The sequence below is a fragment of the Lemur catta genome, chromosome 10 (genome assembly GCF_020740605.2).
Source record: "Lemur catta isolate mLemCat1 chromosome 10, mLemCat1.pri, whole genome shotgun sequence".
NCBI lineage: Eukaryota > Metazoa > Chordata > Mammalia > Primates > Lemuridae > Lemur > Lemur catta.
Window position 1 is genome coordinate 33,488,914 of NC_059137.1, and position 24,624 is coordinate 33,513,537.

The window sequence follows — 24,624 nt, forward strand, 5'->3', positions numbered from 1 at the left end:
GCTCACAAGCTTTGGGATTTAAATGATTCTCAGTTACCAATTTTTCCTGGATGGGCCCAAGGTGCCAGGGTGCGCCACCACTGGGGCCTCCCAGCCCAGGATGGCTCAGGCTGCTGCTTCTCTGGGAGTCTGCAGGGCCAGGCTTTTCTTCCTGGTTCCCTGAGGAGCTGGGGCCCTGAGTGTTTAGGGTTTCTGTCTCTCTGGGTAGCAGCTGCTCCGCAGTGCTGACCGGGTCTGCATTCCAGGCCCCCCCTCCGTGTACTCTGTGTCCGGAGCCTTGCACCTATGCCCTCCTTTCTGCTCACAGCCCATTTTGGGGGGTTCCAAGGGAAAACCCCTGTCTACCACCATGAGGAACTTGGTGTGGACTTGGGCAGAGAGCCTGGGTCAGGGCTCCCACTTGTGACCCCCCACTGCCCACCTCTCCTCTGAAAAATGGGTGGTTGAGAGGGTGGGGAGACGGTGGCAAGTGGGGGCCCTAGTTGGGCTGGCTCGTCATAGACTCAGCGTGGCAGGAACGCGGGGCTTTGCGGCCCCCGGCCCAGAGTCAGGCTCTGCCAGGTCCTTCCTCAGCAGACTGAGGCAGGGGGTCAAGGCTGCACAGTGATTTTGGCAACTCATTTTTCACCCAAACGAGTGACTGTGCTCGCACAGCTTTGGGGTTCTCATGTGGAAACCTCCTCTCTGGAAAACCACCCAGGATTAGGTGAAGCTGCCTTTGAACCCCCCAGCTCTGATCTGAGGCTTCTGTCCAGCGCTGGGGAGGAAGACTTGCCCATCACTGAGGACCAGGGACAGGCCCTTTGGCAGTCCTGTCTGGTCCCCAGCCCCTCATATCACTCACAGGTTATGAATTTGGGGTGCACCAGGCAACCAGCTGTCCCCCACTATGCCGCAGCCCTGGGGAGGGGGTCTTCAGAGTGCCTTTCCTCAACCTCGGGACAGGATGGACGCTGTAACCATAAGGTTGGTTGGTCATTGGGGTGACAAGGGGCCCAGCCTCATGGGGCTCTCAGGAGCGTTGAAGGAGATAATGCTGGTTCTGAGCCTGTTGCACAGTAAGCTGCATCCAAAAAAATTTTTTTTTAAGAAACAGGGTCTCACTCTGTCACCCAGGCTGGAGTGCAGTGGCATGATGGCAGCTCACTGCAGCCCCAAACACCTGGGCTCAAGAGATCCCCCCACCTCAGCCTCTCTCCCCAGTAGCTGGGACTGCAGGTGCGCGCCACCACACCCGGCTAATCGTTTTAGCCTCACTGTGTTGCCCAGGCTGGTCTCAAGGAGTTCCTACCCACTTGACCTCCCAGAGTGCTGGGATTATAGGCGTGAGCACTGGGAGCGGCCTTTCTTATGAAGGAAACATCGCGGGGGGCGGGGACTGAGTTGTACAGAAGGCCCAAGCTCCAGAGCTGGGAGAGAACTCATATTCTCTCTTCCGCACACACGACCACAAGCAAAAGAGAAACATGCATTGGGCACGGGGCAACTGGGTAATGACACCTCCTCCTCAGCCTACGTCTCCTCCCCTCCTCCATCCCTCTGCTTCCCCCTTTTCCTCCTCCCCACCCCCTCCCCCTTCTTTCTTCTTCCTTTCGCCCCCTCACCCTCTCCCCCACCCCCACCACGCAGGGGGGAGGCTCTGCTCAGAGCCGGGTGCCTGCACTCTATCCTTCCCCTCCTGGGGACCCAGCACTGTGTGACCTCTGCCTCCTACCTGGCTGCACCTTAGAATCACCTAGTAGCTTTTTAAAAATGTTAGCTCTGGGGTCCCACGCTCAGAGCCTGTTGTGGGGCCCCGGTGCTCTGATACACTGGGAGGGTTGGGGACCACGGGACACTGAGGACTCACTGCCTCCTCCAGCCCAGCAGGGGGCGCTGGGAGTGAGACTTGCCTGTGCAGCATCCCCTCCTCACCCAGGCCAAGCTCAGGTTACAAAGGAGACAGGGCTCAGAGAATTAGCTAACCTGCCCAAAGTCACACAGCCACTGGGCGGTTGAGCCGCGCTTAAGCCTAGGGGCCCGGACTGCAAAGCCCGGGAGAGCTCCTCCTGGCCTCTCCCTTCACCTCTGGAAACTGGAACACCTCCCCCAAGGAGCCAGGGAAAGGACAGTCATGGCCTGTGGCCTTGCGGGGCTACACTCGTGGGTTTAGCTCCAGGCAAAGGGAAATGCGAGGAAGAGCTCCCTAACTGCTGCCTCCAGCTGGGATTGTAGTGATGGCCCTTCCAGAGATGAACCAGGCAGCGAGGCTACAGCGGGGGCTGGTGGGCCCCACCCTAGGATGTCCAAGCCTGCTGCTGCTGCTCTCAGGGCCTGCCCACCCGCCCCTGCTCTTCCCGGAGGGCGTTTGGGGCCCTCCCCTGGTGTCGGGTTCCTGGCCTGCACCACAGCTGTTGCCCCCTTCCCCAGGGGCTGCTGCCCCCCGCCTGGAGGATCCGATCCCTCTCAGCCCCACCTTCCCACCCCAGGGATGGGAACTCGTGCTCAAAGCATCTGCCCCCCCTACCCTAGGCCCCCAGCAAGCTGGGGTCCAGGCCCCACTCCACTGGGGAGGGAAAAGGAGTTATCCAGGGAACCTCCCTGGGGCGACATCCCCAAGAATAAAGGGCTAGATCAAAGGAGGAGGGGCCTGGAGGACACTTTGGACGGCCTCCCCCCACACTCACACACACCCCCGAAGTGGGAGGTGCATACTCACTTCCACAGATTGCCCGTGTTCAAGGATACTGTCCCCAAACACAGACCCCTACCCACCAGATGCCATCTTCTCATTCCTTCTCAGCTCCATCTCCCAGGGACACGAGGCCATGTTGTACAGAAAGCTCCATGTGGGGCAGATAGATGCTCTTGCCCCACCCCCCACATACATGTTCTGGTCCCGCACAGGTGTTTACCCACAATGGAAGAGTACACAAAGCTGACCAGGCTGATGCACCAGGAAGGAAGCGGGAGGTTTCCTGGCCCATCCCAGCTGGCACTAAGGTCCATAGAAGGTGCAGGCAGATGGGCCCAACTTTGGAGCCAGACCTGCTGTATGGTTTTCTATAATAGCTAGAGGGGCCTGGGCAGGTCGTGCCTGCTGTGGCCTCAGTTTCCCCAGGTGTGCAGTTCAGGGGGATGGTCTGTGCAGCCTTCCGCATGTGGACCAGGGTTTGGGGGAGGGAAAGGGCAGGACAGGAGGACCCCCTCACACAGAGGCATGCACTCACACTCACACACACAGCAAGCCCAGGTAGGGTACCAGCCGGTGTCTATTTCAGAGGCCTCCCCCTGGCTTATCAGTCCATATGCCCACAGCCCCCAGAGAGGTCCCTGTCAAACCAGCTGTTCCCCAGAGTCCCAGCCACCAACCACCTTGGCACAGGGTGGGAAGATGCAGATAAAGGCCTGGGAGGGCACATCCACAGGGCATCTGGGAAGGCTGGAAGGATGAGTGGGTTTAGACAGGGAGATGATGGTCTAGGAAGAGAATTTCAAGCAGACCAAGAGCAAAGGCTACAAGGTGTGAGAGTGCAAGCGAGTGACATTAGGGGGGTGCACTAGCGATACTGGCCCAACACCTAAGTGAGTTAAGACATTCAGATGCCTAAGCCTGGGAAAAGTTGTGGTGCCCACCCTCGAGGTATAATTCAAGTAAAAGCAGCAATGAACCATGAGTGTAAGGAATTCTCACAACATCCTAATTTTGTCCATATGCTCTTTTGGAACTTCAGATACCAGCTCTTCCGTACTGACACTGAGGCACGCATTCAGTCTGCCCACTGAGCAGTCCAGCTCCGAGAGGTCTGGGTCAGAGCTGTAAGGTGGGCACGGGGTAGGCAGAGAGTCCCTCCTGCTCTGGACATGGGAGTGGCCCAGTGAACCGTGAAAGGAGTTAATCAAGAGGCCACCATGTACTTAGCCACCCTAAGCCTCAATTTTCTTATCTGCAAAATGGGGGTAATAATAGTGGCTAAATAAAAGGGTTGATAGGATTAAATGAAATAATATATGTAAAGTAGTACATAGTATGCTCTGCTATTCACTCAACAACTGTATACTGAGTGCCTGCTATGTGCCAGGTACTGTTCTAGGCCCTCGAGATACACCACAGAACAAAACCAAGAGCTCTTCTCAGGAGAGGTGTCGTGGTGGAGTGGCTCTGAGCTGGGGGTGGGAGCCCTGCAGCCTGGGGTTGCATTACTAGCTGTGTGATCTTAAGCTAGCTACTTAACCTCTCCGGGCCTCAGCTTCCTTATGTGTAAAATAGGTGAGAAGTAGCATCAACCTCACAGCTCGCGTGACAGTAAAGTGAAGAAATGCACACAAGGTGCTTAAACAGTGCCCGGCTCAGCGTTAGCGGGTGGTGTTGAAAGGCAGGGCCTCCCCGTCTCCGACTGCCTAGCGTCCTCAGCGCGGCGGAGCCGGCGGGACCGGGCAGCAGCGCCCCTCCCGGCTCCCGAGGGCAGGCAGGGCGTCCCCCCGACGCCAGGCGGCCCGGCCCTCCCCGCTCCTGCCCTCCCCGCGGACCCGGCAGCCGCAGCAACCGCTCCCGCAGCGCGGGTGTGAGGAGCGCTGCCCGGCGCCGCCTCTGCGCGCGCTTTGCCAGGCCGGGATCGTCACGCCCGGGGCTCAAACAGCCCCTAAGGCAGACACAGTTGCTGTCCCCATTCTACCTTGGGGGAAACTGAGGCTCCGGGAGATCGAGTCCCTTGTCCCACGCCACGCAGCGAGGGAACTGCGGGACGTGAAGCCCGGCACTCTGACCGTCCCCAGCCTCCGCTTGGTGGCCGGGTAGCCCGCCCCAATCACTGCGACGTGTGCGCGCCTGATCCGAGCGTGTGTGCGCGCCCCGAGGCCGGCCCCGGGGGGCCAAGAGCGCGGCCGGGGGCGGGGCGGGGACTTCGGCGGCCGGCGAGGACCCGCGGGAGGGCGGCGGGCGGGCCTTGGTCCTGCCCCCGGCCCCGCCCTCCGGCCCCGCCCGCCTGGCTGCGCCGAGAGAGGAGGCGGCGGCGCTGGGCGCGGGAGTCGGCGGGCGGCGAAGAGCGTGGAGCCGGAGCCGGACGCCGCCGCCGCGGCCGCCGCCACCTGCGTGGCCGTCATCAAGGTAGGGCGGCCCCGCGCGGCCGGCAGTGCCTTCCCGGTCTGCGCGATGGGGGCGCCGGCGGGCGTGCGAGCTGTGCCTCCGGGCTGCAGCTCCCGGAGACGGAGGGATGCGGGGCTCCGCGCGCCGCGGGGGACCCGGCGGGGCTCGGGGACCTGGCTTCCAGCCCCTTCGCGTGACCTTGCACGAAGCACTGCTCCTCTCCAGGCCTCAGTTTCCCCATCGGGGTAGCGGGCGCAATGGTGCCCACTCTTCGCCGGATTGTTGGGAGGGGCCGCCGCAAGGTCCGCGCTCCCGACGGCTCGGGCCGGGATAGGCGCTGTCTGCACCGCCCACCCCTTCCCGGGGTGAGGGCGGCTCACCCTGGGCGCGGCCAGCCAGTCCCGACAGGCCCCTGTGGCCCGGGTGCCGTAGGGGACCCGTGTCGGGACCCTCCCCCTCTTGGCTGGGTAACCTGCTCGGCCTTAGCTTCCCGGTACGGGAAACAGCGGCTGGGGGCGGGGGTCCCCAGGTCCCTACCCAGCGACCTAGGCGTGTGGGTGGGGCGATCAGATTCCGCCTGCCAGACGGGCCCCGGGGTCGCCTGGGGCTGGAGGAGCCCTCGGCTGGACCTGGCTTGACCCTCGGCCGCACACCTGCCTGGACCGGAAGACCCATGCAGACACCTGGATTTAGAGAATGGTGTAGGACGGCCCCATCTCCTTCCCAGCCCCGGCCAGCTGCTGGTGCCTAGCTCTGTGTCTCAGCTTCGTGTGACAAGGCTGACTCGCAGCCACACCTGGACCTCAGAGGGACAACAGCGCCAAGAGGGCTGGGTCTGAGTGGGCTTGGGGCACGGGGCAGACGTGTCTGAGGGACTGTGGTTCCAGGCTCTCTGGGTAAAACGGATCTGTGGCCTCTGGCCCAGCCCTCTGTTAGGTCCCCTCTGGAAGGTCTTACTGCTCCGTTGCACACTCCTTATGGTGAGGATGTCGCGAGCTGCAGACCAAGCTGGAATCTGCTTCCTAGTCACTGCCCCTCCTGCTGCTCCTGCTCTGGGCACTCACACAGCATCTGACCCCTCCTCCCCACCCCTGGGGCAGTGATGAGGTCCCTTAAATCTGCTCACCTCCAGGCTGAACAGCCCCAGGCAGAGGAGTTTCTCCTGCCAGAGCTGAGGGGAGCAACCCCAAGAAGAGGGAGCTGAGGTATCTGCCTGGAGCAGGCTGCGGGGCCTCCTCAGCCTGGGGCTTGTTCAGAGCCCACCTGTGCATCAGGCCTGGAACCTGTCTCCTGAGCTTCCTGCACCTCTCGCCCACCTTCTGGGAGGTCTGGGGTGAGAAGGGGGGCCGGACCCCCTTCTAAGCCCATCCTGTTCCATGGGTTCTCTTCCCCACTTCCCTAACGCCTGCCTTGATTGAAGGAGCAGTTTCTGGGAATCAGTTCTGAGCTTCTGGTCTCTCTTGTCCCACTCATGACCTGCCCCTCACCCAGGGGCTTTCTCACAGCCAAAAGAAGGGAGGGGCTCCTGGGCAGGTAGTGAGCTCCCTGTCATCATAGTTATTCAAGCAGAGGCTGAATGAGCATATGCTGGGGATGAGCTGCCTTTGACTGAAAGTCAGTGGGATTCTAGGGCTGAAGTAGGGTGCCTATGACCTTGCCCTTTAGCCATGGTGGAGCTGCACAGAGCTTGCAGCTGCTTTTATCCCCTCGTAAAAGCAGAGTAAGTGTAGTGCTGTCCCATGAGCCCAGCTCCAACGCACAGACTTAAGTGCTACCTTAAGTCTCCTATCATCTTGACACATGTATAACCTGGGCCCCGTTTTCCTGCTTGGCTAGTTCAAGCCATTTTGGCCTGATTTAGGAGCACGGCAGATTAAAAAGTCATCCAATGGTAATAAAGTCACAGATGATTAAAAAGTCATCCAATGGTAATAATTTTAAAATACTTCATGGTATTACAGAATGTATGAGCCAAATGGAGCCTTAAGAAGTCATGGCATCCAACCCCCTCATTTTACAGATAGGCATCCCCTGTCCCCAGAGGGGATATGACTGGCCAAAGGTCAGGCAGCAAACCAGCAACTGAGCCCAGGGATCCTGATTCTAAGACCAGAGCAGTGTTTATTTTTGTTTTTGTTTTTAACACATACCATATAATAAATAAAAAGCAGTCTGTAGTTATTCCTATAAAATTAGCAAAAATAAAAATAAAAGGATAAAACTCTGTGCTGGCAAGGCTGTAGGGATTTGCCCATGGCATTTAAATTTGCAGGTTGGCAGCCTGTTATTGTGAAAATGATCCTACCTGCCCTTTGTCCCTGGCTGCCTACTTCGGGGACTTTACCCTAAGGAAGTAACTATAGAGAGACACATATGTAGCGCTGTTATTAGTAAGAAGTTGTCTTATAGTGAAGAAGCTCTCAGTGTTTTATCTTAGGCCTAATAAATGTTTTATTTTTAAAATGCAGCTTAAAAAATAGTGACACTGAACCTCACATTACCGGAGTCTGGTCAGCTTAGAAGCAGTGTAGTCCAGAGGAAAGACCATGAGGCTAAAGTCAGCAGACATAGATTCCAGGACAAACTCTTCTTCTGTCCCCCCTGTGCAACATTGGGTCAGTCCCTTCCCCTCTCTGGACCTCACTTTCCCCATCTGTGAAATGGGGGTAGACTCAGTGTTGCTAAATGTGTTTCAGCTCTTGCAGCCCACATATTAGATTTAGCAAGTCTCTGTAACAGACCCTTTTATTGGAAGGAATCTGCCCATCATTAAATGAATCCCCTTAGAGGCAGGCAGCTAGTCCCCCCGACAAGAGGTTTTAGCCTTAAACTTTTGCTATTTTTAAATGGCCAGAACCTGGATTGTTTTAGGGTTTGGTGTGTTTTTATCTTCTCTGTCAAATCTCAGAAGGTCCAGAAAATAATTCTGCAGGATCCTCTATTATTTTAGGTCTATAGTTGGTGGCTTGCCTCCTTCAGAACAGATTGGAGGTACTTTCTAATCACACTCCATCTGAAGGGCCAGGAGTAGGTGACTTCACTTCTGTGGGCAAACATTGGGTGCCTGCTGTGTACCAGGCCATGAGGTGCCTCCTGGTGGTCTGCAGGCTGCTGTGGGAAACATATTAGATTAAACCATATGAACAGCCAATATCTATTTTTGACTTAAAAAAATGGCAATTTCATTTGGTCCAATCTAAATGGAAAAAGATACACAGGTAATTAAGGAGCAATGTGCTCCTTACTATAATTGAGAGATTGGCAGGGTGCGGTGGGGACTACGAAGGTGTGATTATAAGCTTGGAGTAGTCAAGGAGGGACTGGGAGCCTCCCCTTGGAGTGGGGGCTGATAGTAAACAAAACAGACCAGAAAGATCTGCCCTGAAAGAGCTTACAGTCAGATAGGGGAGAAGGCAGACAATAAACAGCCAGTAAAACAGATGTCGATAAATGACATGGAGCAAATAAAACATGAGGTGTGTAAAAGGGGTGGGAAGAGGGGTTGCAGTTTTAACTAGGGTGGTCTCGGGGGTTCATTGAAAAGGTGACTTTTAGGCAAAGGCTTGAAGGAGGAGAGGGAATGAGCTGTGCTGATTTCTGGGGGAAGATCCATCCAGATGTAGGGACAAAGCTAGTGCAAAAAGCCTAAGTAGGACCGTGCCTGGCATGTCCAGAGAGGAGTGGGCTGGAACAGAGTGACGGAGGGAGAAGAGGCAGAGAGGAGGTTGGAGAGGCGCTGGGCTAGATTGTGTACCCCACTGTGTACAGCGTGGAATGCTACATGTTTGTGAGGGAGCTGCTGTTTTTATCTCTGTTTCAGTTAAGAAAACAAAGGTACAGAAAAGTTAAGTAACTAGTTGAAACTGTGTCTCATGGAGAAGCTCGGGCTTCTCGTCAAAGGCAGTGGAGAGCCAGGGAAGGAGCATGGGCAGATCTGAGTATTAGTGTGATTCCTCTGAGGTTGCTATGATCTGAATGTTTGTATCCCCCCAAATTCATATGTTGAAATCCTGACTCCCCAGGTGATGGTGTTAGGAGGTGGGGCTTTGAAAGGTGATTAGGTCAGGAAGGCGGAGCCCTCATAATGGGATTAGTGCCATTATAAAAGAGGCCCCAGAGCTATCCTCACCTCTTCCACCGTGTGAGGATGCAGCTAGAAGGCACTGCCGTGGACCAGGAAGTGGACCCTCACCAGACACTAAATCTGTTGTATTCATCTTCAACTCCCCGTTCTCCAGCACTGTGAGAAATAAATTTCTGTTGTTTGTAAGCCACCTAGTTTATGGTGTTTTGATGTAGCAGCCTGAATGGACTAAGGCAGGGGTGCTCACTGTGGAAATAGTGCAGGCCAGAGGTACTGAGCTGGGAGCTGGCCGTGAACGTGGGGCAGAGGACCTGAGAACCTGGTGCCAGGCGAGAGCTGGGGGGTCCAGGCCAGGCGAGCAGGAGGAGAAAGCCAGGCTGGCTCTGGGCTCATTTATTTGACAAACTCTTACTTAGTACTTCGTATGCTGCTCCAAGCACTAAGATCTTATATCTATTAACCCACTCCACATATCAACTTGTGGGTTTGATACTATTACTTTTATTGTTCCCATTTTTAAATAGATTATTATGTTGTACATAAATTATATTGCAATAAATACAAAGAAATTTACAAAGAAAATACATTTTGTATTATAAATACTTGGTGATTGACGATAATGGAGAATTTTAGAAAAAGAGAGGGAAATAGAAAGTAAATTACCCATATCTTGTCTTCTCTTCCCAGATAATCAGCATAAATGTTTTCATGTATTTACTTTCAGTCTTTTTTCTATTATTCTCCCCATTTTAAAGATGGGACACTGGGGCTCAGAGAAGTTGGGCCTGTTGCCCAGGGTCATACATTTGAACCCATGCCATCTACCCCAGTGTCCGGGCTCTTAATCACTACTCTGTGCCTCCTGTAGGCAAACCTTGGAATGTCAGAGTTGGTGGGTTCCATTAAGACATCCATCCCAACCCCAACCCCTCCTCCCAGCCACCCCACTCCTGGCATCGTTTCATAGACAGGGAAATTGAGGCCCAGTGAGAGGCGGGGCCTTGCCTAGCTTCTGCCAGCCAGTCAGGAGCAGATATGTGAGCTCTTGTTCAAATAAGAACTAGGGAGCTGAGAATTTGCACAGGGTTAATGTGACAGCTGCTCCCAGCCTGGCCTTGAGCCTGGAGTTTGCAGGGCGCTGGCAAATGGCATGACACTGCCCACAGGGAGTGTGGGGGTCTACCAGGGCAAGCCTGTGTTCCCTGGGCCCTGGGTGGGAGGTGGCCAGGTGATGAGAAGAGAGAGTTTGGGGCTTTGCCAAGGCTGCAGGGCCCCCGAGAGTTTTCTCCTATACTCTGACTGTGCACTTATTTCTGGCTCTCGGGCCAGCAAGCTCCTGGGGCCGCCTGCTGCCAGGGATGCAGCCCTGGCTTTCAGCCCCAGCTCAGCCACTGAGTGGCCTTGGGCCAGGGTCTTCCTCCCCACCTGCAGAATGGCATCATAATGGCCCCAGCCACAGGATGAAATGGGAAGTGCCTGGCAAGTGTTTTGTACAGGGCGTGGCCCATGGCAGTGCTCAATAAATGGGCAACTCCTATTGCTGTTCCTAAGGCTGCCCCAGGGTGTTGGCCCGGGGTGGGGGATCCAGCTCACCATAGACCAAGCCCCCTCCTGCCAACCCTCCCTTCACACCTGGCTGGACCAGGTAGGGCCCGGCCAGTAAAAGAGAAGATGGAAATGAACCTCAGGCAGTGGTTTGGAGTCGGAGATTGCAGACAACAAGGGACACAGTGGAACAAAAGAACACAAGCGTGTAAGGAAGGAGACCTGACCCCACTGCTGACATGCTCCTTAGGCAAGTCCTGTCCCTTCTTTATGCCTCAGTGTCCTTGTCAGTAAAAGAGAGACAATATTTCCTGCCTTGTTAACTATACAGAACTTCACCCCAGCAGCCATCTGTTGAGGTTTTCCTATGCTCGGGGGAGTGTGGACGTGGACAAGCCACACGCATCACAGCCTGGGAGGGCTCTCAGCCTGCTCGGGGAGCTGCAGTTAGAGTAGGGAACCCAGGAGCTGGGGGCCCTCTAGGAGGGGCATCTAGCCCAGCCTGGGGTGGCTGAGGGGTCAGGGAAGGTCGTTGAGCAGATGATGCCTGACCTGGGTTGTTTGTGGGGTTTGGAGTCGGCTGCACCAGGAAGGGGAGGAAAACAAGGGCAGATATTGGGAAAACCACCCCACCTCTGCCAGCCTCAGTTTATTCATCTATAAAATGGAGATAATAAGTACCTGCTCTGCCTAATTTATAGGGTTGCTGTAGGACTCGAAATTGGATAAAGGGTATGGAAGCGCTTTATGAACCATAAAATGCCGAGCACCTGTTCCTTGTTGTTTATTGTGATTTCTGGAGCCCCTGGGGGTTAGGGAAATACCAAGCCAACATGTGGGGCTGGGAGAGCTTCCGGTAGGTTTTGAAAGGCCTGCAATCAGATCAGACGGAGACAGAAGGCCACCATTAACCTCAAACCCCTTGATTTAAGAGCTCGAGAGTATTTCTGTGCCTGGGTGTGGCTTGCTTGGAGAGGGCCCGAAGGCAGCCATTGCCCAATCACAGATCACGGCCCTGCTCTGAGGAAACCTAGAGAGGCCTGGGTGCTGGAGTCCAGCCCCAGGCACCTGGCGGAAGGGCTGTGGGGACCTGCCAGGTGAAGGGATAGAGGACCTGGGGGTATGTGCAGGGGGGTGGGGGGGGAAGCAAGTGAAAGAGCAGTATGTGTGGAATGACCCTGTTTGGGTTTGAATGTGAGAAAGTGTCTACATACACACATGTAGACATAATAAAATATTTAGGTGGACAGACATCACGCTGGTTACAACCGAAGTTTTTTCTTTTTTCTATATTTTGAAATATTTATATATGGTAGATGATTTATTTCTATAAAGTTGTCACTAAGTGTACGGACATTCCTCAGGATCTGGGGGGGTGGGGATTGGTTCTACGACCCCCAAGGATACCAAAATCCACAGATGCTCAAGTCCTTGATATGAAATGGTGCAGCATTTCATATAACCTACGCACATCCTTCTGTGTACCTTAAATCATCTCTAGATTATTTATAATACCTAATACAATATAAATGTGATGTAAATAATTGTAATACTATATTTTTAAAATTTGTATTATTGAAAACAACTCAAAATACTGAAAAATTTTGTATTATTTTGCATTTGTGGTTTTTTTTTTTTTAATTTTTTCAAATATTTTCCATCCATGGTTGGTTGAATCCACAGATGCAAAGCCTGCAGAGATGGAGGCTGGCTGCATGTAATATATGTTATGATGATAATGTACGTAGTATAATGAGCAGGCCAGTCTGACATCACCAGCCCGGAGGGGCGAGGACTTCGTTGAGGCCTGGATGGCGTCCCAAGTTCTGGCCTTCCAGAATGGCTGGGAGCAGAGTCCAGGGATGGCTCGATGGAGTCTTGCTGGAGGAAAGGCCTCTGGAGGTCTCTGGAGGCGGGTCCCAGGACTCTTTTCTTAGACAAAGACTGGGCAGGTGGCTGTGAGCCCAATAGCATTGTGACCAAACTGCCCAGAGCCAGGGACCTGCAGCAGCAGGAGGACCAGAGGGCCAGAGGCAGAGGTGAGGGTGCTGTGGGAGTCTGGGCCACCTCTGAGCAGGGCTGGGACAGCTGAGACAGCCCAAAAGGACACCAGGCTGGGGAAGGGCCTGAGCCTTCAGATTCCGTGATGTTTTAGAGATTCAGGGTGAATGACCAGCCTCAGTAGCCTCCTGCCCTGCAGCGATGTGCTTCCTTGGTCTTTGGTCCCCGGGGTTCCCACAGACCTTCCAGTTCTTTGCAAAGGAATAAAGAAACTAAGCTATTGTCATATTTCATTAAAGACAGGGCTTCATCTATTGTAAAATCTACCATTATTTTGCAGTCCATTAAGAAAAAGCAGCAGACAGTTTAACTATTATTCTAAGTTGCATCCCAGTTTCAGAGCTGTTAAAATGTAAAAAAATGTGTCTTGGAATCATGTGATACATGGCAGGCCCCACATTAGATAGACCTTTTTTTTTTTTTTTTAAATTTTATTTTATTTTTTTTTTTAATTTCAGCTCATCATGGGGGTACATAAGTTTAGGTCATATACATTGTCCATGTCCCGCCCATCCCCCCGAGTCAGAGTCCCAAGCGCGTCCGTTCTCATTCTCCAGACAGTGTGCCTGGCACTCATCATGTAGTCATACCTCCATCCCCTCCCCCCCCCCCACCTCCCCGGGTCTGCACCTTCAAGCATGACCATTCCCCAGAGGGTGTGCAACGCACTCGTCATGTAGGCATACACCCATCCCCTCCCCCCGCCCCCCATCCCAGTCTGATATCCAATTGGTATCCTTCCCCGATGTACATTTAGGTGATGATCAGGGAAACCAGTTTTCTGGTGAGTACATGTGATGCTTGGTTTTCCATTCTTTGGATACTTCACTTAATATAATGGGTTCCAGCTCTCTCCAGGAGAACCAAAGAGATGTCGTATCATCGTTATTTCTTATAGCTGAGTAGTACTCCATGGTATACATATACCACAGTTTACTAATCCATTCGTGGATCGATGGGCACTTGGGTTGTTTCCACATCCTTGCGATTGTAAATTGTGCTGCTATAAACATTCGGGTACAGGTGTCTTTGTTAAAGAATGACTTTTGTTCTTCTGGGTATATGCCCAATAATGGGATTGCTGGATCAAATGGTAGGTCTACTTGAATCTGTTTAAGGTATCTCCATATTGCTTTCCATAGGGGTTGCACTAGTTTGCATTCCCACCAGCAGTGTATGAGTGTTCCTGTCTTTCCGCATCCACACCAACATGTGTTGTTTTGGGATTTTTTGATAAAGGCCATTCTCACCGGAGTTAAGTGGTATCTCATTGTGGTTTTGATTTGCATTTCCCTGATGATTAGGGATGTTGAGCATTTTTTGATACGTTTTTTGGCCATTCTTATGTCTTCTTTTGAAAAATTTCTATTCATGTCCTTTGCCCATTTTTTGATAGGATTGTTTGATTTTTTCTTGCTGATTTTCCTGAGTTCTAAATAGATTCTTGTTATCAGTCTTTTATCTGATGTGTAGTATGTGAAAATTTTTTCCCATTCTGTAGGCTGTCTGTTTATTTTCATGACTGTTTCTTTGGCTGTGCAGAAGCTTTTTAATTTAATCAGGTCCCATTCGTTTATTTTTGTTGTTGCTGCGATTGCCTTAGGGGTTTTCTTCATAAATTCTTTGCCTAAACCAATGTCTGTAAGAGTTTTTCCTACATTTTCTTCTAGAATTCTAATCGTTTCCCATTTAAGGTTTAAATCTGTTATCCACCGTGATTTGATTTTTGTGAGAGGTGAAATCTGTGGGTCCTGTTTCAGTCTTCTACATGTGGCTACCCAGTTTTCCCAGCACCATTTATTGAATAGGGACTCTTGTCCCCAGAGTATGTTTTTGTCTATTTTGTCAAAGATTAGATGGTTATATGAGGATGGTTTTATATTTGGGTTTTCTGTTCTGTTCCACTGGTCTGTGTCCCTGCCCTTGTGCCAATACCAAGCAGTTTTAAGTTTGGCAAAGTAGTTTGAAGTTTGGCAAATCAATACCTCCCATTTTGTTTTTATTGCTTAAGATTGCTTTTGCTATACGGGGTCTTCTCTGATTCCATACAAAGTGAATAATTATTTTTTCTAAATCTGTGAAAAATGATGTTGGTAATTTAATAGGAATTGCATTGAATCTATAGATTACTTTGGGTAGTATAGACATTTTAACGATGTTAATTCTTCCAATCCATGAGCATGGTATGGATTTCCACTTATTTACGTGTTCTGCAATTTCCTTCCTTAGCGTTTCATAGTTCTCTTTATAGAGGTCCTTTACCTCTTTAGTTAAATATATTCCTAGATATTTTATTTTCTTTGTTGCTATTTTGAAAGGTATTGAGTCCTTAATTTGGTTCTCCGATTGAATGGTATTGGCATATATGAATGCCTCTGATTTGTGTGTATTGACTTTGTAACCTGAGACATTACTGAATTCGTTAATTAATTCCAGGAGTCTCTTGGTTGAGTCCTTGGGGTTTTCCAGATACAATATCATGTCATCAGCGAAGAGTGAGAGTTTGATCTCTTCTGTCCCTATTTGGACACCTTTGATTCTGCTCTCTTGTCTGATAGCTCTCGCAAGGACTTCCAATACTATGTTGAAAAGTAATGGGGACAGTGGGCAGCCTTGTCTGGTTCCAGTTCTGAGTGGGAATGCTTTCAATTTTTCCCCATTCAGTATGATGTTGGCTGTGGGTTTGTCATATATGGCTTGTATTATTTTTAGGTAGGTCCCATTTATGCCTATGTTGTTAAGTGTTTTTATCATAAAAGGGTGTTGAATTTTGTCAAATGCTTTTTCTGCATCTATTGAGAGGATCATATGGTCTTTATTTTTGCTTCTATTTACGTGGTTAATTACATTTATAGATTTTCGTATGTTGAACCACCCCTGCATCTCTGGGATGAAGCCTACTTGGTCGTGATGAATTACTTTTTTAATAAGCACTTGGATACGATTTGCTAGGATTTTATTGAGAATTTTTGCATCTATGTTCATGAGAGAAATTGGTCTATAGTTTTCTTTTTTTGTTGCATCCTTTCCTGGTTTTGGTATCAATGTTATATTGGCTTGGTAGAATGTGTTGGGGAGAATTCCATCCTTCTCAATATTGAAGAATAGTTTATGTAGGATGGGCACCAGTTCATCTTTGTATGTATGGTAAAATTCAGGTGTGAACCCATCTGGACCAGGGCTTTTCTTTTTGGGAAGGTTTTTTATTGCTGTTTCAATTTCAGTTCTTGATATTGGTCTATTCAGGAATTCTATTTCTTTCTGATTGAGCTTGGGAAGGCTGTGTGTTTCTAAAAATTTGTCCATTTCCTCCTCATTTTCCAATTTGTGTGCATAAAGATTTTTGTAATATTCATAGATAATGTCATGTATCTCTGTGGCTTCGGTTGTGATTTCTCCTTTCATGTTCCTGATGGAAGTTATTAAAGATTTTTCTTTTCTGCTCTTGGTTAGTCTAGCCAGTGGTGTGTCTATTTTATTTATCTTTTCAAAGAACCAACTTTTTGTTTTATTAATTTCCCTTATAGTATTTTTGTTGTCTTTTTCATTTAATTCTGATTTGATCTTAATAATTTCTCGCCTTCTGCTGGGTTTGGGGTCAGTCTGTTCTTCTTTCTCCAGCTCTTTGAGTCTATTCATTAAGTGGTCTATTTGTAAGTTGTCTGTCTTTTTGAAATAGGCATTTATGGAAATGAATTTTCCTCTCAGGACTGCTTTAGCTGCATCCCATAGATTTTGATAAGTTGTGTCACCTTTGTCATTTAATTCAAAGAATGTTTTGATTTCTGACTTAATTTCTTCCTTTATAAAATTGTTATTCAGGAGAAGGTTGTTTAGCTTCCATGACTTTGAGTAGGAATGAGAGTTCCTGTTAGAGTTCATTATTAATTTTATTCCATTGTGATCTGAGAAGATGCAGGGTATGATTTCTCAGTTTCAGAGCTGTCTTGGTATCATGTGATATGTGGCAGGCCCCACATTAGATAGACCTTTAATGCGCCTTCATTCACCGAATTCTCACAGCCACCTCATAGCTAGATACTCTTATCCTCTTTTTACAGATAAGGAAACAAGGACCCAGAGAGGCTAAGTAAATTTGCAAGGTCACACAGCCAGCAAGAGGTAAAGCTGAGATTTGAACCCGCTCTACTTAGGTTCCACCTCTTTTTCCTCATCCAACCCCACAAAGAAAAGGCTCCCGAGTTCTGGCCCTTGGGAAGAACAGAATGTCCCCGCTGCAGAGGAAAGATGTGCCAGTTTAGAAATGCTTCGGTGACCTGGTCATCACACGCCCCGCGCTGAGTATCGGGAGAGGCATGGAGGAGGGCAGGGGAGATAATGAACAGGAAGGAGCTTCGAGAGCAGAGAGCTCAATGGCCGGGTCACTAGCCTCATCCTTGTTAGAACCATTATCATGGCCGGGTCACTAGCCTCATCCTTGTTAGAACCATTATCAGTGGTAGCTTGGCCTGTGGCTCACCCTGGAAAAAGGCCGCAGAGATCCGGCCCACACAGAGAATCCTGGAGCCTCACCCAGACTGGCCCATTCATTCATTCCCCAAAAAGTTACTTTTCAACCTCATTTTTTGACTAGGACCTTTGTTTATGTATTGATCACTTTCTGCAGATGAAGCTCAGGCCTCAGTGCTAGGGATGCTGGGCAGCACAGAGCAGACCCTGCCCTCGTGGGCTCACAGACCACAGGGGAGGTGGACAGTAATCGTAGAGTATGGAACAGCCTTCACCCTGTTGGTGCCTCCTAGCCTGGTCTGGGTTTTGTCCACCTTTTCCCCCCAGGGGTGCTCAGATATCCTGGTTCACCCAGTGCTGGGGCTTGCCAGATGATGGGGGAAAAGGTCAGTGGGGTGAAGGATTTTAGGGTGCTGATAAGAGTGAGCTGATGTCCCGTGTTACTGGGGACAAGAACCGGGCATCCACCGCATGTGGATATCACATGACCCAGACACCGTCCCTGGAGCTGGTCTTTCAGAAGAGGAAAGCCAGGCATGGTCGTGGAGTTGGGGCATTGCTTAATGAATTGTGTCATCTGGGGGAGGGGTCTCTGGTCATGGGTTCCAGGGCCCTCTCCTTGGCCCTGAACCTGTTTTACTGATCCACTGGGGTGCTGGCAAAGGGCTGGTCACACCTGACAGGTGACAGGAGGCTGGAGGTGGAGGTGAGGAGAGTGTGGTCAGCAGGGAGTGCTTGAATTGGTGACTTTGGAAGCAGGTGGAGCATTTTCACATGATGACAAAGTTCATGGTGTGGCTAAGAGAAGGGTCAAGGTCAAGGAAAGGAGGACATTTAGAAGTGAGACAGTCCTTTTACAAAGGAGAAACTGAGGCTCGGAGAGACTGTAGGACTTGTCTGAGGACACACAGCTGGACAGTGGCTCTCCTTGTATGTTTTTCTGTGCTTCGAGTTTCTTTCCTGAATCGTCCTTTGGAGATGAAAACATGGTGCCACTGACTCTATGGCTGGGGCCAGGAGGCCTGGGAAGGAGTCACAGCTAGAGGGGAGTGGATAGGTTCAATCTAGGGGGAATGGTATAAGGCTGTGGTCCCCAACCCCCGGCCGTAGACCGGTGCCGGTCCATGGCCTGTTAGGAACTGGGCTGCATGGCCACCTGAGCTCTGCCTCCTCCTCCCCGCCAACCCCATCCGTGGAAAAATTGTCTTCCATGAAACTTGTGAACCAGGCCGCCCAGCGGGAGTGCGAAGGAGGAGCCAGCAAAGCTTAATCTGTATTTACAGCCACTTCCCATCACTCACATCATGCCTGAGCTCCCACCCCACCCTTCCATGGAAAAATTGTGTTCCATGAAACCGGTCCCTGGTGCCAAAAAGGTTGGAGATCGCTGGTTAAGGTATTGGCCAGACACCAAAGGCTGGGAGGTAGGAGCCGCCTGCCTTGGCAAGGAGGAGTATTTTATTGCTGACATTGTTTAGAGTTGCAGGCACATCATGATAATAAAAAGTCAGACTTTTGGTCAGTTTTATCATGTTTAAATTCTCTATAGAAAATGCACCCCCTTATCGTCTGCACCCAGCCGACTGCTCACGTCCCTCCTGCCTTTCCCCTCCCCCGCCCCGCCTCCCTTCTTTATATCCTCCTGGGCCACATCTTGGCTTTAAATGACCAAGAAGCTGTTGAAGGTTTTGGAATAGAGGATGCTGCCATTTACCAATAGCCCAGGTGGGGCTTCAGCTTAGGAGTGGTGGGGATGGGAGACTAGGACAGCCTGGAGGAGACAGGGAGGACCTGGCAGGTGGGGGGCTTTAGGGACAGGAGCAGGATTGCAGGCCATTGCTTGTAAGGCTCAGGACCCACGTCTGCAGCTGCCCACCGCCAGAGCCAGGCTGATGCAATGCTGGTCAGCAGGGGCTCTGAGTCCTGTGGGGTCCACTGCTGCAGTTGGCAGGCAGAGGCAGAATCCTTGGGCTGTGCGGGCACCGCACATCTTAGCAGGACCTTCCAGAGTGTAAGGAAGGGTTACAGCCCACAGATGTCAGCAGGACCTTGTGAGCACTCAAACAGCAGCCCAAGAGTTGAGTTGGATTAGTCCCATTTTACAGATGAAGAAACTGAGGCTTCAGAGTGAAGCAGAGTGAGAGGCACTGGAACCTGCCTACAGTCCAGTAAACGGACTAGTAAGGGCTTTTAGCATCTGCACTTGATGCTAAAAAAAAGTGGTAGTTTTAGCATCAGGAACTAGAGATTTGCATTCTCTCCAGGATGTGCCACTGACCAGCCAGGTGACCTTGGAAAAGTCACAACCCTTTTTGGGTTCTTATTTGCAAAGTGAGGCGTAGAGCAGGTGATCTCTGCCATCCTTGAGCTTAATAGTTCTCTCTGAATCTGCCCATCTTCTATCCCAGTGGCCTCCAAAATGAGCTATGCAAGATGCTCATCGAGCTGCAGGAAAAAATATCTCAACAAATAAGAAAAGAATTCAGCCTTACTCAGATTTGCCAGGTGTAGACACACTGACACCCTCCCCGTTGGGGTATCAGGCAGCCTCATGTCCCAAGTGGTCCAGAAATGACCAGAGAGAAGGGGAAGCTCTCTGAGAAACGAGTGATGAAGATTCCCTTACTCTTTGGTCTATTTTTGATGGATTGTCCTGATTAATTGAGCTGGTTAATTCAGGTTAATCCAGACTAATTAATCCAGATTGGATTTGCAGGTTATATTTACCACTTTACCCCTTACAAAATGGACAAGTGATTTTAAAAGATTCCTACAGAAGAACTGTGGGTTGTTAGTGATCGTAATGATGCTATACCTGGGGACAAGAAAACGGGAGGGTTAACAGTAGGGTTTCCAGCAAGATCACTTCATCAGCCACAGGGGACAAAAACAATGACAAGCTAATCAAGTCTGACGAGACGTCAGCCCAAGGCTTTTTTTTTTCATTTGGGGGACACTATTGAAATATAGATTTACAGTCACCCTGGTTAACGCTTAATCTCACCCTGTGTACGTGTTTTGTCTTGAGGCTTCTGATGATGGTTACTTGTATATAATGTAAAATATTGGGGCGGGGGAACTCATTGTTTTTTTCCTTTGGAAGGAGCAAATGATCAAAAAAGTTTGGAGCTCACTGCTGTAACCTCTTGGTCTGTCCCATGTTGCTGCCACTTCTAACGCACCACCATGTTTGTGATCAAGTTTGGGGTATGATTTCTCCATGTTTCTACCCATTCCCAGGGAGAGACCCCATGGCTACCTCCAGGCCCACAGAGGCCCGCACGGGGGCTCTCTCTGGCTGGGGACCTGGAAAGTGTGTGTTGAGTCGATGTGCTCTGCTTTACCCCTCGCATCTTGGGGGCTGCTGGTACTCTGCCGGCCTTGCTAGCAGAAAAGACCTGGGCTCTGTCTTCTCTCTTGACCCCCACAGAGCCCCGTCATTCCCAGCCTGAACCACTCTGTGGAGAAACACAGCTCACCTTTCAAAGGTCTGAGTCCAAGGGGGCCCCGAGAGGGTGAATGGCCCCCGACCTCACAATTATAAGCCTTTCTTCTCCAGCCAGCTTTGGAATTTGTCCTTCCACAGACGAGTTTCCACTGTTACTTACAGCAGCACAGATAAGGAACAAAATATTTGGTACCGTATCCAGGCACAGGATGAAAGGAGACTTTGTTCTGTGTCTTAGAGGACTCCTTTGGGTTGGGAGGCTGGCGACCTGGATCCTGTCCCTGGTTCCACACTGTGTGGGAGCTCCGGGTGTGCTGACTCAGTTTCCCCTTCTGCACCCCATGATCTCTGAGGGTCTGGCCAGTGCTGCTATTCTGAGATGTGAGGTCTGGGGTCCTTTTGGGGACCTACTGAGGGGTCCTCAGCCCCCATCTGGAGTGTTCAAGTATGGTCTGGGCTCCAAATTGCGTAGGAGATGGGGACAGCTTGGAGCCTTATGGGCAACCAAAATGGGGAGAAGATGGGAAACTGAGTCACACAAGAAACTCCCCAACCTGGAGCAGAGCCATCCCAGGGCCTTACTTCAGGGGCCTCAGATTTCTGAAAGGCTGTCATGGGGCAGAAGCTATAGACACGGTTGGTGGGGCCAGAGACTGGACAGTGAGGAAAATCATAGATTTCTGTTTCGTAGAAGGAAGTCCAGTGGGTGAGCTCTTCTCCCCCTAGAAGGGGTAAGTTTCCTGAAACCCTCAAGCTATTCAGGTGGAATGATGTGGAAAGGAGGGCAGAATTCTGTAGTATATCTGTTTCTTGCTCCTAGACGTAATGAGATCATTTGAGAGAGAAAGAGTTAGTGAGTCTGGCTGAAAATTAGATTAGATAAGAATTAGAGCTTTAGATTCTAAATCAGCACGGGGGTGGGGGGGGGGGGTACAAGGCTTTGTCTGTTTTCATCCAGAGGGTTTTGGTGCCTCCCAGCACAGGCAACCCCTCCTCCCCTGAATGTTTAGATCTTTAGGTATTGCTGCTTTGAGGATAACTAAAGGAACATAGCATTTTGTATTCTACTTTAATCTGTAAGGCCTGTTCAAAGCCCATATTCATTTTTGCTAAATGTCCGTTTCAATCTATCCATGCAGGTAAATAGGTTAGGACAGTGCCTGGTTCACTGTGAGTAGTCAGTAAAGGTTACCATTATTTACTTCTTCTGAATTTAGTTATCTGACAGATACTTGAGTTTACCATGTGCCAGGCAGTTTCTAAGGGCTTCCCAGATATTACCTTATGTACTGTTATCATCCTCATTTTACAGGTGAGAAAACCTGAGGCCCAGAGAGGTTGAGTAATCGGCCCAAAGCCTCCTGGCCAGCGTGTGGTGGGGCTGATGTCTGGGGCTGATGTCTGAGCCCGCAGCCGGGCTCCTGGTCTCAGTGCCCACGGCTCTGCTGCCTCTCAGTGTGATCGGAATAAGGAAACCAGGCCCCACTGCAGGGCCTCCCTCCCTCCCTCCCTCAGAGCCTCCCTATGGCCTTAGGAGGGAGTCAGGCCTAGAGAGGGACAATGACTTGCACAGCGTCACACAGAGAGCGGGGGCAGAGCCGACGAGAGCCTGGCCACTGGCCTCGGAATATCTGTGCGTCCTCCCTCCGTGGGGGAAGGCTCCCAGCTGACGCCCAGTAGGAGTCAGCGCGGGTTAGGAGCGCCCTGGGCCCTTGAGGGGCCCTTCCTTCACCAGAAGGAGGGGAGTCGGTGGGTGGGAAAAGGCACCCCTCTGCCGGGGCCCTGGGAGCCTCCAGGCGCCCGGGAAGTGGCAAGGCCTCCTCACCCCGCAGGGCCCCTCTGCTGAAGGCCCTGGCAGAGAAGCCCCTGAGCAGCCAGGAGCGAAAGGGCAAGCCGTCAGGGCACGCCAGCCTGCCCCCGGCCCTGCCTCTGAAGTCACGTCAGGGACCAACTTTGAAGTCAAGGGTCAGGAAGGGCTAAAAGGAGAAGGTGAGTGGGTCTGGGTTCGTATCTGGGGCTCTCGATTCTGAAGCCCGTATCTTGACCACCGGCACGGGGCCACTGCTGTTGCCATGGCAGAGCTGTCCTGGGACCAAAGAAATAGCTAGTGGGTTTCTTTCCGGCTGCAGAGGATCATGAGGAGGAAGAGGAGGATTGAGACACACTCAGCTCGAGTGCTGGCCTCAGATCACGCAGTTTCTATACTGAGAATAATATTTGAGAGAAGGAAAGCCAAGGAGCACAGCCCCTCGTGGCCCCCAGGTTAGGGAGTGGTCGCATGTTCACGGAGCATTTGTTCAGCAGGTCCCTGCTGCTTACTGGTTGTGCAACTTCAGAAAAGTGGCCCCGCCGCTCTGCACTGAGCACCCCTGGCCACATCCGTGAAACAGGGATAATTCTCCCCACCCCAAGGAGGCTGTGAGGAATAAGTTGAAAAATAATTGTCAGTCATAGAACCAGGCTGTAGGACACTCGTTCTCAAAGAGTGGCCCCTGGGCCAGCTGCTTCCCTGTCACCTGGGAACTTGTTAGAAATGCAGATTCTCAGGCCCCACCCAGCCCTGCTGGATCAGAAGCTCCAGGGTGGGGCCCAACAATCTAGGGGTGGTTTTTTTGTTTGTTTGTTTGTTTTGGTGGGGTTTTTTTTTTTTTCTGCCCTCCAGGTGACTCTGATGCACTCTCAGACCGGCTGGTTAGAGCATCAGGCAAACATGTAAATGCAGCGCTGTCACCTGTCCTAGCAGCCAGCCTTGGTGCAGAAGTGCCTCTTCCCACGGGGCGCTGACAGCCTTCCTGTACTCTTTTCATCCTCATAAACACTGGCTGATGGCACTTGAAATTTGAGAATGGGAATCAGTCTGGCCTCCTGCCTTCCCTGGCTGCAGGCCCAGCCTGCACAAACGATTTGGGTGGAGCCCAGGGAGGCTAGAAACAGGGAGAAGGTGGCCTCGCCATCCTCTCCTGCCAGCTGTTGCTGGCCCCGCCTGGGGAATTGATTAAGGTTGAACAGTGGCATTTGTCTCTGGGTTAATAAGCAGGTGAGAGAGAAGCAGAAAGAATTTCCCATCAGCCTCCTGTGTGTGGGCTGAGCTGGGAAGTGGGGTGTTGGGCTGCCCAGCATCCACCGGAGCAGGCAGCCCCCTGACATATTGGGAGACTCTTGTCACAGGCAGTCACACTTTTCCCCCTGAGTCCAAACAAGGAAGGCCTCAGAATCCTCCTCCCGTGCTCTGCAGCACCCCCAGCCAATGGGAGCTGGGTGTGAAATGAAACCCACCTGTTATTTCTTCCTTAGATACCAGCCCAAAGTTGAGGAAAGACAGTACTCTCTCTTGGTACATTCCTAGTTGAACGTCCTAACTTCCCAATGGCAGGGGCTACGTCTGCTTCAGCTCTGACCTGGTCACAGCCCCGCTGTTTCAAGCGCCAACTCCCCGCCCTCACCTGGCCCCCTGCCCAGACCCGGCTTCCCCACCCATTGTGGCGCACCACGCACAGCCAGTGCCTTCCCTGCAGTCTACGCTGGGCTTATCTGCTCAGCCTTTAAGCACATCCTCCCGGGGGCCCTCTCGACTCCCTCAACTTCTGTCTCTCTGCTACAACTTGCAGCTCTGGGTGGGCCCCGTTCACCCTGAATTGAGCTTGCGGGTTACATGTTGGCCTCCCTATCAACTGACCCTGTCTGGGTCGTCCTTGCCTCTCCCGCACAGCACCCAGCATGGCACCAGGCTCAGAGAGGGCATTGCTGATGTCAGCTGAATGACTCTGGGCCCCAGGTCCCTGCAACAGGTGGGATGAGGGCTGATTTGTGAGTCTCTGCCAGGGACCTGCTAATAATAGAATGTAGGACCTCTGGCCCAGCACGGTGGCTCACACCTAAAATCCCAGCATTTTGGGAGGCCAAGGTGGGAGGATTGCTTGAGGCCAGGAGTTTGAGACCAGCCTGCGTGAT

At 51.5% G+C, this 24,624-nt stretch overlaps 1 protein-coding gene across 1 annotated transcript in view; it reads left to right on the forward strand.

Moving 5' to 3' along the window:
* The first annotated feature begins 4,986 nt into the window (after nucleotides 1-4,986).
* Nucleotides 4,987-24,624, forward strand: part of CORO2A (coronin 2A) — a 57,130-nt gene continuing 37,492 nt past the window's right edge. Inside the window, exon 1 of the mRNA XM_045562658.1 lies at nucleotides 4,987-5,086. The gene's annotated coding sequence lies outside the window, so the exon portion shown is untranslated. The remainder of the gene's footprint in view (nucleotides 5,087-24,624) is intronic.